Source organism: Eublepharis macularius, chromosome 4 (assembly GCF_028583425.1).
Source record: "Eublepharis macularius isolate TG4126 chromosome 4, MPM_Emac_v1.0, whole genome shotgun sequence".
Classification (NCBI taxonomy): Eukaryota; Metazoa; Chordata; class Lepidosauria; order Squamata; family Eublepharidae; genus Eublepharis; species Eublepharis macularius.
Genome location: NC_072793.1, coordinates 170,588,206 through 170,588,929, shown reverse-complemented (window position 1 = coordinate 170,588,929; position 724 = coordinate 170,588,206).

The following is a 724-nucleotide window of genomic DNA, read 5'->3' as shown; positions in this document are numbered from 1 at the left end:
GACTCGGCGCTCTCTCGACTTGACCCTTAAAGGGCCCAAAGGAAAGGGGTTGGATCTGCAGCTGGCTGGCGCCAAGGGGGCCTGATCGCAGCTGAGATTCAGCCTGCGGAAAAATCTGGTCCGGGAAGCAGAGCTATTAGCCTTGGTAGCAAGCGAAAAACGCCTTCCCTCTGAGCATGTGCACTTTGTAACCCGTCCGGCCCACTCTTTACTAGGAGGCAGTCCGCATTCAAATCAGCGGGGCTTCTGAGGAAGCACGGGCAGGACAGGGGTTGTAAAGGAGGGAGCGTAATACTATTGGGTATCGGCTCTAATCGTGCAAAGAGAGTGCCGCAACGGAGTACTCACCACCAGTTACTCTGAGCACATGCAGAGTGGCCAGCACTGCAGTGAGGGCTACCAACAATGATATATTTACTTCCAGCATGTTCAGCGTGTGTTGTTTTTATTTATGTATTTATTTATCCGCCTTTCTCACTGAGATCCAAGGCGGATTGTACAGTGCGAGTGAAAATACAATATAATCAATAGCTAGGACTTTCACTGCGCTATAAAAGATCAAGATGGGTATCTGAAGAAGTGATCTGTGACTCACGAAAGTTCGTACCCTACCGCAGATTTTGTTAGTTTTATGGGTGCTACTGGACTCTTGCTCTTTTCTACTGCTACTAAGCTAGAATGTTATTGGTGAGTTTACTTAGAATCATAGGGTTGGAAGGCATCT